The sequence below is a fragment of the Scyliorhinus canicula genome, chromosome 9 (assembly GCF_902713615.1).
Source record: "Scyliorhinus canicula chromosome 9, sScyCan1.1, whole genome shotgun sequence".
Lineage (NCBI taxonomy): Eukaryota > Metazoa > Chordata > Chondrichthyes > Carcharhiniformes > Scyliorhinidae > Scyliorhinus > Scyliorhinus canicula.
This window is the reverse complement of record NC_052154.1, coordinates 696871-711289: the sequence shown is the minus strand read 5'-3', so window position 1 is coordinate 711289 and position 14419 is coordinate 696871.

Below are 14419 nucleotides of genomic sequence, written 5' to 3'. Positions count from 1 at the left end.
ATGATTTGGACAAGGGAACTAAATAATTATCTCGAAATTTGCAGATGATATAAAGTTGAGAGGGAGGATGCAGAGATGATTCAATGGGATTTGGACAGGCTAAGTGAGTAGGCACATGCATGGCTGATGCAGTATAATGTGGATAAATGTGAGGTTATATGCTTCGGTAGCAAAAAATAGGAAGGCAGTTTGGTAGTATGACTAGGGGTATTACAGTACCTCAGAAGTGAGCTGCTATTGGTGCAGAGGACTCGCTGCCCATTGGCCCGGGTAAGTCATGTGCTTCTCAGCCGATTGGTTGAGAGGTAGGTATCTCCGCCTACAAGGCGGGATATAAGAACCCGTGTTCCCCGGCAGTCGGCCATTCTTCTGTACGTCTGCTGCCGGGCACACATCTTGTGCATTAAAGCCTTTAGTTTGGATCACATCTTCGTCTCGTGTCCAATTGATGGTGCATCAATTTAATGCACAAGTTATAAAAGATGGAGCTTCGTATCAAGCCGGACTGCCTTCGACTCAGCCCACACGCAGCAAATGCAACAGCAGCATTTAAACACTGGCTGGCGTGTTTCAATAGTTACTTGAGCACAGCTAAAAACCGCCCGACGAGGGAACAAAAATTGCATATCCTCCACTCGTGCGTGGGTACCGCCGTGTACACGCTCATGGAGGACACACCAGACTATGGCACAGCTATGGACTTGCTAAAGGGACAATTCATCCGGCCGGTGAACCAGGTCTACGCACGACACTTGCTGGCCACGAGCCAGCAATTCCCTGGTGAGTCTTTAGACAAATTCTACCAGACCCTCCTTGTTCTGGGGAGAAACTGCGCCTGCCCACAGGTTTCTGCAGCCGAGCACACCAAACTTTTAATTAGAGACGCTTTCGTGGCGGGTAGTCAATCTTCCCAGATCCGTCAGAGACTCTCGGAGAAAGACACTTTAAGCCTCACCGAGGTATGGGCCCTCGCCTCCTCTCTCGATGTCGCTAACCGCAACGCCCGCGCGTACGCTCCCGACCGCGCGGCGGCCCCCTGGGCAGCATGGAACGCGACCCCCCCCCCCCCACCTCTGCAGACTCGGAACCCCCTCAGGCCTGCGCCGCAGGGCGCCCCGATGAACCCACGGGGCCCTGCTGCTACTTCGGCGGCCAGGCCAAGCACATGCGCCAGTGCTGCCCGGCCCGCACCAGAACCTGTAAAGGCTGCGGCAAAAAGGGCCATTTTGCGGCCGTTTGCCAGTCAAAGGCGGTCGCTGCAGTCCCGAGCAGCGACCGCGGGACCACTCCCCGCGCTCCTCACGTGCCCCGCAGACCTCTCTGTCCCCAACCCCCACGAGTGATCACCGGGCATTTTGGGCCTCCGATGCCACCTGCGATCCCCGGGCGCCGCCATTTTGGGCCCCCGACTCCACGTGCGATCCCGGGGCGCCGCCATTGTGTTCACCCCCCACCATGTGCGGCCAACGGCATCTTGGTTCGGCACCGAGGACCCCGCAAGTGACCACTTGCTGCCGGATGGCGACTCGGAGCTCCTGCCACGAGTCGCCTCAGTAACGTTGGATCAGTCATGGCCCCGCACGCTTTCCACGGTGACCACGAAGATCTTCCCCAACGGCCACGAGATGAGCTGCCTGTTGGACTCCGGGAGCACGGAAAGTTTTATCCACCCCGCCACGGTAAGACGCTGCGCACTTCCCGTTTACCCGGTAAAACAAAGCATCGCTCTGGCCTCCGGTTCGCACTCGGTCCAGATCACAAGGTGCTGCATAGCGGACCTCACGGTCCAGGGGAGGAAATTAAAAAACTATAAGCTCTTCGTCCTTCCCCACCTCTGCGCGGCGGCATTCCTGGGGTTAGATTTCCAGTGCACCCTCCAGAGCTTAACATTCAAATTCGGTGGCCCTATGCCCCCCCTTACTGTCTGCAGCCTCGCGTCCCTCAAGGTCAATCCCCCCTCCTTGTTTGCGAACCTCACCCCGGATTGTAAACCCGCCGCCACCAGGAGCAGACGGTACAGTGCCCAGGACCGGACCTTCATCAGGTCCGAAGTCCAACGGCTTCTGAAGGAAGGGGTTATCGAGGCTAGCAACAGCCCCTGGCGAGCACAAGTGCTGGTGGTTAAGACCGGGGAGAAAAATCGGATGGTCATAGACTACAGTCAGACCATCAACAGGTTTACGCAGCTGAACGCCTATCCTCTCCCACGTATCTCCGACCTGGTCAACAGGATCGCGCAGTACAAGGTTTTTTCCACGGTGGACCTTAAGTCTGCCTTCCACCAGCTCCCCATCCGCACGAGTGACCGAAAGTACACTGCGTTCGAAGCGGATGGGCGACTCTACCACTTTTTAAGGGTTCCTTTCGGTGTCACGAATGGGGTCTCGGTCTTCCAAAGGGAGATGGACCGAATGGTCGACCAACACGGGTTTACGTGCAACCTTCCCGTATCTCGACAATGTCACCATCTGCTGCCACGACCAGCAGGACCACGACGCCAACCTCCGCAAATTCCTCCGTACCACAAAACTCCTTAACCTGACCTACAATGAGGATAAGTGCGTGTTTAGCACCGACCGTCTAGCCATCCTCAGCTACGTAGTGCGTAATGGAGTGATAGGCCCCGACCCCAAATGCATGCGCCCCCTGATGGAGCTCCCCCTCCCCCAAAGCCCTCAAGCGCTGTTTGGGCTTCTTTTCATATTACGCCCAGTGGATCCCCAATTACGCCGACAAAGCCCGCCCACTCATCCAGTCCACCACGTTCCCCCTGTCGATGGAGGCCCGCCAGGCCTTTAGCCGTATCAAAGCAGACATTGCAAAGGCCACGATGAGCGCTATCGACGAGTCCCTCCCCTTTCAGGTCGAGAGCGACGCGTCTGACGTAGCTCTGGCGGCCACCCTCAACCAAGTGGGCAGACCCGTGGCCTTCTCCCCTACCCTCCACGCTTCCGAAATCCGCCATTTCTCGGTCGAGAAGGAATCACAGGCCATAGTTGAAGCTGTGCGACATTGGAGGCACTATCTGGCTGGCAGGAGGTTTACCCTCCTCACAGACCAACGGTCAGTGGCCTTTATGTTTGATAATGCACAGCGGGGCAAGATAAAGAACGATAAAATCTTGCGGTGGAGGATTGAGTTGTCCACGTACAACTACGAAATCTTGTATCGTCCTGGGAAGTTAAACGAGCCTCCCGATGCCCTGTCCCACGGCACCTGTGCCAACGCACAAGTGGACCACCTCCGAACCCTCCATGCGGACCTCTGCGACCCGGGGGTCACCCATTGTTTCCATTTCATAAAGACCCGCAACCTGCCCTACTCCATCGAGGAGGTCAGGACAGTGACCAGGGACTGCCACATCTGCGCGGAGTGCAAGCCGCACTTCTACTGCCCCGAACAAGTGCACCTGATAAAGGCTTCCCGCCCCTTTGAACGTCTCAGCATGACTTCAAAGGTCCCCTCCCCTCCAACAACCGCAACACGTACTTCCTCAACGTGATTAACAAGTACTCCCGTTTCCCTTTCGCCATCCCCTGCCCCGACATGACCATAACCACCATCATTAAAGCCCTCCAAAGCATTTTCTCCCTGTTCGGATTCCCCGCGTACATTCATAGCGATAGGGGGTCCTCCTTTATGAGCGACGAGCTGCATCAATTCCTGCTCAGCAGGGGCATCGCCTCCAGCTGGATGACCAGTTACAACCCCCGGGGTAACGGACAGGTCGAGAGGGAGAACAGTACGATCTGGAAGACCGTCCTGCTGGCCCTACAGTCCAGAAATCTCCCCGTCTCCCACTGGCAAGAGGTCCTCCCAGACGCCCTCCACTCAATCCGGTCACTTCTCTGTACCGGCACTAACCAAACACCTCACGAACGTCTTCTTGTTTTTCCCAGGAAGTCTTCCTCAGGGACCCCGCTCCCGACCTGGCTGGCTACCCCCGGGCCCATTCTGCTCCGGAAACACATGCGGGTGCACAAGTCGGACCCGTTGATCGAAAGAGTCCAGCTACTCCACGCGAATCCGCAATACGCGTATGTGGAATATCCCGACGGCCGACAGGACACGGTCTCCCTCTGGGACCTGGCACCCGCCGGATCTCGGCCACACCCCCCAGCACCAGCCCCCCCTCCCCGACACCCACTGCCCCCAGCAACGTCGCACCCACAGCTCAGCAGACAGGGACCCCCTCCCCTGGCCCCCACTAGCTCCGACCAGGAGTACGGACACAGAAACAAGATCATCGCTCCCAGGGTCACGGACGACCACTGCTCCGACGTCGCTGGCACAACTACACAGGTCAAGCAGGACATCGAGGGCGCCCACTCAACTGATTGAATCGATGTGACCTACGGGTGGACTTCTGCCTGCGGATGGACTCTTGTGATTTTCTTTTGTTCTTTACCTATTCACCCATTCCCCCCCCCCCCCCCCCCCCCCGGATTATGCACACTGTACATAGTTCTTTTTTTTTCCTCTTGCACATTAATTACCGGTCAGTGGGCAGCCATCGATGCAACGGCACGGCCTAAACATCTCTTGTCATACTACCAGTCTCACGTACTCACGGGACACCACCTCCCCACCCCTCATGCCCGCGTTTCCCCCCCCCGCTTCCTTTTCAACAAGGGGTATTACGGTACCTCAGAAGGGAGCTGCTATTGGTGCAGAGGTCTCGCTGCCCATTGCCCCGGGTAAGTCATGTGCCTCTCAGCCGATTGGCTGAGAGGTAGGTAGCTCCGCCTACAAGGCGGGATATAAGAACCCGTGTTCCCCGGCAGTCGGCCATTCTTCTGTACGTCTGCTGCCGGGCACACATCTTGTGCATTAAAGCCTTTAGTTTGGATCGCATCATCGCCTCGTGTCCAATTGATGGTGCATCAGGCAGATTATTTGAATGGGTGTAAATTGATAGAGGTGGATACTCAGCGAGACCTTGGTGTCCTCGTGCATCAGTCGCTGAAAGTAAGCGTGCAGGTACAGCAGGCAGTAAAGAAGGCAAATGGTATGTTGGCCTTCATAGCGAGAGGATTTGAGTACAGCAATAGGGATGTTTTACTGCAATTGTATCGGGCATTGGTGAGGCCACACCTGGAGTATTGTGGGCAGTTTTGGTGTCTTTATCTGAGGAAGGATGTTCTTGCTATGGAGGGAGTGCAGAGAAGGTTTACCAGGCTGATTCCTGGGATGGTGGGACTGTCATTTGAGGAAAGACTAAATCGGTTAGGATTATATTCATTGGAGTTTAGAAGAGTGAGAGGGGATCCCATAGAAATTTACATAATTCTAACAGGAGGCTGGTTTAGCACAGTGGGCTAAGACAGCTGGCTTGTAATGCAGAACAAGACCTGCAGCGCGGGTTCAATTCCCGTTCCAGCCTCCCTGAACAGGCGCCGGAATGTGGTGACTCGGGACTTTTCACAGTAACTTCATACTTGTGACAATAAATTATTATTATTAGGATTAAACAGCACAGTGTTAATAATAATAATCTTAATTAGTGTCACAAGTAGGCTTACATTAACACTGCAGTGAAGTTACTGTGAAAATCCCTGAGGTGCCACACTCCAGCGTGTTCGGGTACACCGAGGGAGAATTCAGAATGTCCAATTCACCTAACAAGCACGTTTTTCGGGACTTGTGGGAGGAAATTGGAGCACCCGGAGGAAACCCACGCAGATACAGGGAGAACGTGCAGACTCTGCACAGACATTGACCGTGGCCAGGAATTGAACCGGGGGCCCTAGCTCTGTGAAGCAACGGTACTAACCACTGTGCTACCATGCCACCCAGAAAAAATGCCTAGTTTGAGGATAAGGGGTAAACCTTTAAGGACTGAGGTGATAACCCGTACCAGCCTCCCCGGACAGGCGCCGGAATGTGGCGACTAGGGGCTTTTCACAGTAACTTCATTGAAGCCTACTCGTGACAATAAGCGATTTTCATTTCATAACAAATTTCTTCACCCAGACAGCGGTGAATCTGTGGGATTCAGTACCACAAAAAGTAGTTGAGGCCAAAACGTTGTATAATTTCAAGAATAAATTAGATTTGGTTTTGGGGATATAGGGGGAAGGCAATAATAGGTAGGCAGATTATTATTTGAATGGGTGCAAATTGAGAGAAGTAAATACTCAGCGAGACCAGAGCAGATGCTCAGACACAGCTGTGATGTCAGGTACATTTCAGTGACTTCATAGCCAATCGGAGGAGTCCCAAAGACTTTGGGTGCAGTAGACGGTGCCGAAAATGTGTGGCACTGAGGCCAACACTGCTCAGGTGGCGACCGCAGTGGAAAACCTGGAGTACAACGTCAGTGCCTTGAGTGGTGGTGTCCAAGGCATGGCTCAGTCTGTGACGACCGTGGCTGAGGGCCTCGACACAATGTCTGATGCAGGTGGACATTGCGGAGGTTCTCCAGAGCATAGCACAGTCACTAAGGAGCATTGCTGAGGACGTCAACACCATGGTAGAGGCAATGGTACTCAATAGTGTAGTGCTACTCAGTGGAGATGTGTGGAGAGATCAGTTCAGTCCATAAGAGGGTCATTCAGGAATCTGGTAATAGTGGGGAAGACGCTGTTTTTGAATCTGTTAGTGTGTTCTCACACTTTGTATCTCCTGCCCGATGGAAGAAGTTGGGAGAAAGAATAACTGAGGTAGGAGGGGTCTTTGATTATGCTGCCCGCTTTCCCAAGGCACCGGGAAGTCTAGACAGAGTCAATGGATGGGAGGTATGTTTGTGTGATGGACTGGGCTGTGTTCATGATTCTCTAGCTTCTTGGGCCATGCAGTTGCCATACCAGGCTGTGATGCAGCTAGATAGGATGGTTTCTATGGTGCATCTGTAAAGTTGATAAGAGTCAATGAGGACATGCCGAACTTCCTTAGTATCCTGAGGAAGTATAGGCGCTGTTGTGATTTCTTGGTCGTAGCGTCAACGTGGGTGGACCAGGACAGATGCGCACACCTAGGAATTTGAAGCTGTCAAACATCTCCACCTCGTCACCATTGATGCAGACAGAGGTGTGTACGATACTTTGCTTCCTGAAGTAAATCACTAGCTGCTTAGTTTTGCTGACATTGAGGGAGAGATACCACTAGCTTCTCTCTCTCCCTCCTATATTCTGTCTCATTGTTGTTCGAGATCCGACCCACCATGGTCGTGTCATCAGCAAACATGTAGATGGAGTTGGAGCCACATTTTGCCATACTGTCGTGTGTGTATAGGGAGTATAGTAGGGGGCTAAGTACGCAGCCTTGCGGGGCCCCGGTATTGAGGACTATCGTGGAGGAGGTGTTGTTTATCCTTAAGTATTGTGGTCTGGAAAAGGCCTTCGACAGAGTCGAGTGGAAATACCTCATAGAGGTACTGGAGCGGTTCGGGCTTGGAACAGGGTTCACCGCTTGGGTAAAGCTCCTGTACAACGCACCCATGGCGAGTGTACAGACCAACAATACCAACTCCCAATACTTCCAGCTGCACAGGGGCACCAGACAAGGATGCCCACTGTCCCCGCTGCTGTTCGCACTAGCAATTGAACCGCTAGCAATCGCGCTCAGGGCAGCAAAAAATTGGAGGGGGATCCGAAGGGGAGGTAGAGAGCACAGAGTCTCACTCTATGCGGATGATCTGCTCCTCTATATCTCGGACCCACAAAGCAGCATGGACGGAATCATCGCGCTCCTGAAAGAGTTTGGAGCCTTCTCGGGCTACAAACTCAACATGAGCAAAAGTGAGATCTTCCCAGTACACCCGCAAGGGGGGGGGGGGGGGCAGCACTAAAGGGGCTGCCGTTCAATCAAGCCCGACATAAATTCCGCTACCTGGGGATCCAAATAGCCCATGACTGGAAAGGGATCCACAAATGGAACCTCACCAGCCTGACGGAGGAAGTTAAAAAGGACCTGCAAAGATGGAACACACTCCCGCTCTCCCTCGCGGGGAGAGTTCAGACGATCAAAATGAACGTACTGCCCAGGTTCCTCTTCCTGTTTAGATCCATTCCGATCTACATCCCCAAGGCCTTTTTCAAAGCGCTGGACAAACTCATCATGGCGTTCGTATGGGGGGGTAAAAATGCTAGGATCCCAAAGAAGGTCTTACAAAAAACAAAAACCAGGGGAGGGCTAGCCCTCCCGAATCTACAATTCTACCACTGGGCAGCAACAGCCGAGCGAGTAAGGGGATGGATCCAGGAGCCAGAGGCTGAGTGGGTGCGTGCGGAGGAGGCCTCCTGCATGGGAACCTCCCTCCGGGCCCTCGCCACGGCAGCACTCCCATCCCCACCCAAAAAACACTCCAGCAGCCCAGTGGTGACAGCCACCCTCCAATCCTGGAACCAACTGCGGCAGCAACTTGGCCTGACCAAAATGTCGAACAGGGCTCCCATCTGCAACAACCATAGGTTCACACCAGCACTGACTGACGCCACCTTCAAAAGGTGGAGGCAGGACGGGGGGACACTGACAGTCAGGGACCTATACACGGACGACAGGATCGCAACACTGGACGAACTGACAGAGAAGTTTCAGCTAGCTGGGGGGAACGAGCTACGGTACCTGCAGCTCAAAAACTTCCTACGAAAGGAGACAAGGACGTACCCACAACCGCCACGACAGACACTACTGGAAGACCTACTGGACGCAAGTATCCTAGAGAAAGGGAACTGTAGTGACATGTATGACCGACTGGTAGATAGGGACGACACCGTACTGGACGCAACAAGAAGGAAATGGGAGGACGACCTGGGGATGGAGATAGGGTGGGGACTCTGGAGCGAAGCACTGCATAGGGTCAACTCCACCTCCACGTGCGCAAGGCTCAGCCTGACGCAACTAAAAGTGGTACATAGAGCCCACTTAACAAGAACCCGTATGAGTAGGTTCTTCCCGGAGGTGGAAGACAGATGTGAACGGTGCCAAAGAGGCCCGGCCAACCACGCCCACATGTTCTGGTCTTGCCCCAGACTCGTGGAGTACTGGACAGCCTTCTTCGAGGTTATGTCCAAAGTGGTGGGAGTGAGGGTGGAGCCATGCCCGATAGTGGCGGTCTTCGGGGTTTCAGAACAGCCAGATCTATTCCTGGGGAGGAGGGCGGACGCCCTTGCCTTTGCCTCCCTGATCGCCCGCCGTAGAATCCTGTTTGGCTGGCGGTCAGCAGCACCGCCCAGAGCTGCGGATTGGCTGTCCGACCTCTCGGAATCTCTCCAAATGGAGAAAATCAAATTTGCCATCCGAGGGTCGGACGACGGCTTCCACAGAACGTGGGAGCCATTCATGCAACTGTTCCGGGACCTATTTGTGGCCAATGTACAAGAGGAAGAATAGTCGGGGGAAGGTAGCGGGAGGGGCTACAGGTTCGGTACGGGGGTTCGATGGCTAGCTAAGGCCCAAAACCAAACTAAATAAACATGTTGGGGGGGGGGGGGGGGGGGGGGGGGGGCGGGCGCAGTTACTACTACGAAGATGCTTACCTGTAAATATGTATGTTAATTTTTGCGTGTTTGTTTGTTGTTTTTTTTCTCCTAACAATTTGTAATTTGTTCAATATAAAATATGAAAACTGAATAAAAACATTTATAAAAAAAAAAAAAGTATTGTGGTCTATGGGTCGGGAATTCAAGGGAAAAAAAATTCTCTCAGGGTTCAGAAACTAACGGCCTCTCCAGCGATGCCTTAACCGAGCACTGTTTAACGCTGGTCCACACAAACATGGACCAGTTGCAACGGCACCTGGGGTGTGTGTCTCCCAGGTCATTGGAGACCCCTGGGTGGTCAGATTCTGGGCAGAATGGTACCCTGGCACTCCCGTTGGCACCCGGGAATTGTCATCTGGCTCTGCCACTGGACACCCTGGCAGTACCATATTGGCAATGCCAGGGTGGCCAGGTGGCACTGCTTTGCCAGGGTACCAGGATGGCAGTGCTAAGCTCTCAGGGTGCCAGGCTGCCTGTGTCAGAGATTGGACCTGTGGGTGTCTTGCCTTAAGATGTGGGGTGAAGGAGGGCTAGAGAATCCTGGAAGAAGTAAGTTGGGTGCATTGGGGGGGGGTTCCTGGGGCTACGGTGGGGATGCTAAGGGGGGTCGAAAGATCGGGGGTGCCTTTAAATATGCGGCCCGATCCACGAGTACTCTTCCTGTACTAGCAAGCTGAGCACATCACTGCAGAAAATGATGTATGTGCGGCCTTGACAGGACGTTCCTCACCAAGGCCAAAGTGCCTTTGAACAGTGCAGTGTTTCCCGGCAAATAGGCCAGAACTTTGTCCACATGAATTGGAAGCAATTCCCAGCCCCCTCTGTAAAGAGCTTGACAAGCTGGAACTGCTAAAGCTCCACTCACCAGACACTCATTCCAGCCAAGAAGGCGGCTCGGAGAAGATCTGCTCCCTGATTTGGGGAGTCTGAAGTGGACCAACTGCTGGTTCGTGATGCAGAACAAGGCCAACAGCGTCGGTTCAATTCCCGTACCGGTTGAGAATTCTGAATTCTCCCTCTGTGTACCCGAACAGGTGCTGGAATGTGGCGACTCGGGGCTTTTCACAGTAACTTCATTGCAGTGTTAATGTAAGCCTACTTGTGACACTAATAAAAATTATTATTATTAGGAGAGGAGGAGCAGCATCTTCCCCAGGGTTGGCCGCAGGCTCATGCCTGTCCTCCTAACGGTGCCTGGGAGGAGGTGGCAGAGGCAGTCAGTGCTGCCAGCATCACCAGGAGGACCGGCAGGCAATGCCGGAAGATGAATGACTTCCTTAGGTCGGGCATCCTGTTGGTCCTGGTAAATACTTGCACCAATTCACACCCGCGTGACTCCTGCCTGGAAAGTGTGGTGCATGGCGGAGGGGTGGAGCATCGGGAGTTCAGTCTGTTAATCATATTTAAGTCCATGTAATCTGCCGCCCTTACCTGGTCTGGCCTATCTGTGACTCCAGATCCACAGCAAAGTGGTTGACTCTTAACTGCCCCCTCAAGGGCAATTAGAAATGAGTAATAAATGCTGGCATAGCCTGCGAAGCCCACGTCCCATGAACGAATAAAAAAAAAAACGGGATCGGCACCTCTTGCCTGACCCTCAACTCTTGGCCCAATCGTGAATCTCGCTGCCAGGGTCAGGCAGTGGAAAATGCACCCTAGTTGCTGGTTGCAATTTGGATTCCTGGTGATTTGTGATTTGGATTCACAGTAACTTCATTGAAGCCTACTCGTGACAATAAGCGATTTTCATTTCATTTCATTTTCATCCCAACAAGCGTACAACGAGACAGGTCATTCTGTTGCAAGATTGAATGAAGAGTAGAAAGCAATGAGTGATGGTGTTGATCTTGTACATGACGTCATGTTGTCAGTGAATTTAGATGCAAGGGATTTATCGGTTGCTTCTTACAATAATTGCCCAACTTTGAGTGAAGCTCTGAGTCAGTGGAGATTCTGGCACAGGCCATGACTGATGTGGATTTCATGCTAACTTGGTGCTGAATGGTTGCAGCTTGATGTCACAGCGGTATTCCTGTACACGTTCCTGATGTCTCCCAGCTGTCGGCAGCAGATTCCAATCAGTGAACTCTAGCCTCTCTGATCTTCCCTGTCCAGATGACTAAGATATTTCTTTGAGAATGTGGGAGATTCAGAATTGGAATGCATATCCTAAAATATTACAGTTCACGCAGTCTTGTGCAGTTGGAGCAGTGGTGAGAGGAGCATTGTTCATGTGTAACTCACTTCCCAGCTCTGTCCGGTGTGATGCTGAGTCGAAGCAAGTTTATTGACTTTCAGAAAGGTTCAGGCCATTAGCTCACCCAGCGATTTCACTGATGAGACCTGCTATTGAAACACAATTGTATCAAAGTATCTGAAATTAGCTTTTGTCTAATTACTCCCTCCAGGAGCAGTCAACGATCTTCAATTCACATTCACAATTCAAAACATTTCAAAGATTTGTGGCCTCTGCGAAAAACCTGCTGACATTTAAACTAGTTTGTATGTACTTTAGACACATGCCCCATACAAACATATCCTGCGGGATTCTCTGTCAGCGGGATTCTCCGTCAGCGGGATTCTCTGTCAGCAGGATCCTCCGTCAGCGTGATTCTCCGTCAGCGGGATTCTCCGTCAGCGGGATTCTCTGTCAGCGGGATTCTCTGTCAGCGGGATTCTCTGTCAGCGGGATTCTCTGTCAGCGGGATTCTCCGTCAGCGGGATTCTCCGTCAGCGGGATTCTCTGTCAGCGGGATTCTCCGTCAGCGGGATTCTCCGTCGCGGGATTCTCCGTCAGCGGGATTCTCCGTCAGCGGGATTCTCTGTCAGCGGGATCCTCCGTCAGCGGGATTCTCCGTCAGCGGGATTCTCCGTCGCGGGATTCTCCGTCAGCGGGATTCTCCGTCAGCGGGATTCTCCGTCAGCGGGATCCTCCGTCAGCGGGATTCTCCGTCAGCGGGATCCTCCGTCAGCGGGATTCTCCGTCGCGGGATTCTCCGTCAGCGGGATTCTCCGTCAGCGGGATTCTCCGTCAGCGGGATCCTCCGTCAGCGGGATTCTCCGTCAGCGGGATCCTCCGTCAGCGGGATTCTCCGTCAGCGGGATTCTCCGTCGCGGGATCCTCCGTCAGCGGGATTCTCCGTCAGCGCGACCCTCCGTCAGCGGGATTCTCCGTCAGCGGGATCCTCCATCAGCGGGATTCTCCGTCGCGGGATCCTCCGTCAGCGGGATTCTCCGTCAGCGCGACCCTCCGTCAGCGGGATTCTCCGTCAGCGGGATCCTCCATCAGCGGGATTCTCCGTCGCGGGATCCTCCGTCGCGGGATCCTCCGTCAGCGGGATTCTCCGTCGCGGGATCCTCCGTCAGCGGGATTCTCCGTCAGCGGGACCCTCCGTCAGCGGGATCCTCCATCAGCGGGATCCTCCGTCAGCGGGATTCTCCGTCAGCGGGATTCTACGTCAGCGGGATTCTCCATCAGCGGGATTCTACGTCAGCGGGATTCTACGTCAGCGGGATTCTCCATCAGCGGGATTCTACGTCAGCGGGATCCTCCTCCCCACCGGCAGTGCTCCCACGCCCACATGTTTTCCGACAACATGGGGTGGCCCACAATGGGAATCCCCATTGGCTGGCTGTGGTAACGGAAATCCCGCTGCCGGGGGGAGGCATTCAAAAGGCATCTCAACAAATACATGGATAGGATGGGTATAGTGGGATACGGTACAAGAAAGTGCTGAGGGTTTTGGCCAAGGTTAGCATCATGACTGGTACAGGCTTGGAGGGCCGAAGGGCCTGTTCCTATGCTGTATTGTTCTTTATTCTAGACACTGTTTGCATATCATTAGCGGCCCGACTCAGTATTCTCCAGGGCCTCTGCGAGTCTCCGCCTCCGATGGGCCGAGTTCCCAGGTTCCAACTCATCCCATTTTCCTTGACAGGGCCTGTAGCCCTGACGTTTACAGCACTTCAGGTGCAGATTCGGATACTTTTTAAACGGGTTTAGGGTTCTGCCTCCACCAGCAAAGGCAAATTCCAGACACCCACCACCTCCTGCATAATAAGGTTTTTCCTCATGTCACCTACAACCCTTTTGCCACTTAACTCGAACCTGTTTTTCTCTCTGCCAAGGGAACTAGGTTCCTCCTGTCTACTCTATCTCTACCCCTCACAATGTTCATAGAGTTTACAGTGCAGAAGGAGGCCATTCGGCCCATCGAGTCTGCACCGGCTCCTGGAAAGAGCACCCCACCCAAGGTTAACACCTCCACCCTATCCCCATAACCCAACCCAACACTAAGGGCAATTTTGGACACTAAGGGCAATTTATCATGGCCAATCCACCTAACCAGCACATCTTTGGACTGTGGGAGGAAACCGGAGCACCTGGAGGAAACCCACGCACACACGGGGAGGATGTGCAGACTCCGCACAGACAGTGACTCAAGCCGGAATTGAACCTGGGACCCTGGAGCTGTGAAGCGATTGTGCTATCCACAATGCTACTGTGCTGCCTATTTTGTATATCTCAAACATGGCATCCCTCAGCCTTCTCTGTTCCAAATGAGATTCTCTCTGATCAAACTCATCTTTCTGCCACCAAACTCCGACCAGGATCATCCAGGGACATAGTGGGACAAAAGAAGATAATTATGGAATGTGCATTAGGATAAAATAAAGGAAGCATGGTGGGGCAGTGGTTAGCACTGCTGCCTCGTGGCACTGAGATCCCAGGTTTGATCCAGGCTCTGGGTCACTGTCCATGTGGAGTTTGCACATTCTCCCCATGTCTGCGTGGGTTTCACCCCCACAGCCCAAAGATGTGCAGGTTAGGTGGATTGGCCATGCTAAATTGCCCCTTAATTGGAAAAAAAATGAATTGAGTACTCTAAATTTTAAAATAAAGGATTAAAAGAGTAATGAAAACGCAGCTGCTCCCA